The sequence below is a fragment of the Geospiza fortis genome, unplaced genomic scaffold (genome assembly GCF_000277835.1).
Source record: "Geospiza fortis unplaced genomic scaffold, GeoFor_1.0 scaffold41, whole genome shotgun sequence".
NCBI lineage: Eukaryota > Metazoa > Chordata > Aves > Passeriformes > Thraupidae > Geospiza > Geospiza fortis.
This window is the reverse complement of record NW_005054299.1, coordinates 11250296-11251931: the sequence shown is the minus strand read 5'-3', so window position 1 is coordinate 11251931 and position 1636 is coordinate 11250296.

The window sequence follows — 1636 nt, the reverse complement described above, 5'->3', positions numbered from 1 at the left end:
GGGGGAGGCTGGGGCAGGAGAGCGTTGCTGCCAAGGAAGGAGTTAAATAAGGCCAGCTGAAAAGAAAGCAGGAAAGCCAACATCAGGAATGAAGGCTTCAGAAAACCAGGGTGGGGAGTCTGGAGAGAAGTTAGACACAGAACAGCCAGGTGAGCAAGATGCACACAAGGGTTAGGGCTAATTTGTGGCTGAATTGAAGGGTGTGCTGAGGAATTCCTTGGAGTTCAGGGGTACAACCTTGTCCTCATCACAGAGGCAATGTGTGAACCAGCTATTTCATTCAAGCACAGATCTCCCCATTTCTCTTAATGGAAAGAACACACTGACAAAATTATCCTTAAGCCACAACATTTAATACTTATCTTCAACCCATCAAAGGGCAATGCTTCAACCTTGAGCACCTGAGATCATGCCTGGCTTCCAGTGGGAGCCTTGCTGGCTACACAGCGCAGCACATTCCTGCAGCAATTAAGTTCCCAGGGACCCCAGACAAAGCTCAGCCATTGGCTCTGGCTCTCAGGTGGGAAGAACTGTGGAAATCAGCAAAAGCAATCAGGGTGTAACTGCTTGCACAGGCTGAGGATCAACAAGCAGCAAATGGGAGTCTGAGTGCTTCGTGGGAAGGTAGTTGGTTTTTAGTCGTTAGAAAGGCTTTCAGTGTCTCTGTTTTGATCCATTTGGTTCACACATTGCTAAATTTCTTTTTAAGTTCTTGTACAAATGGAAGGGCAGAGGCAAAGGGATGTTTCTGTATCACATGATTTCCTTCTGTAAAGGAAATACCTGTATCATGTGAGTGTTAGAGGCAGGATGAAAATGCAGGGGCCTCTCTGAGTTGTCTACCCTTGGCAGCTGGGGTTTGGTAGAGGAAGTCAAACCATTGCTTTTTCTCTTATTAGAGGTGAAACCCAGTGGCATTTGAATTATTTGCAGTGAACAAGGCAGAGATCCTGCCTGGATTGTAAGAAGACTTTTCTTTAATATTTTCTTTGGGGTTGGAGCACACAGTGAGGAACTGGTGTTCTGCCCTGCAGCATGGGTCCACCACAGAAGCCTCATTCAATCTTCCTGGTTGATACCTTTCCCATGATTGTGGACTTCCCTGTCCTTGTCATTGCTGCACAAAGCCAGGTAAGTGCCTCATGGCTTTTTCTGAGCAAATCTAGGGCTGGGGTTTAGCTGCCCTGAATGACTGGGAGTGAAGAGGAGTGTGAAGGGAGCTCTCTTCTCCTGCTGGGAAGGGGTGAATCTATAATTTATCAGTTTTCCCTTTTTATAACTTTTGGCTTCTGCTTAAACAAAGCTTTTATCTCTGCCATGGTGGACATGGAGCTTTCTGGGAGAAATCTGCTTGGCCCTGGATTTGTACCACTAGGAAATAAAATAATCAAAGTTCAGGAGTTTTTCCCCCCTCTCAAAGCCCAGAAGTTTTGGTTTTCAACATTGTTGTGATGGAGTTTGTTTGTTTGATGTTCTTGCAGTTAATGGGCTTCTTGCTGTTTTCTCTGAGGCATAGTTGCTATTTATCTCTACTTTGCTTAGGCTCACCAGGAGGTAAGGTCCTTTTTTTCCTTTTTGTCTTTACCCCTCTTCTGCTGTTTTTTCATCTCTTATGCCTTTTTTTCCTCTCCCTTTT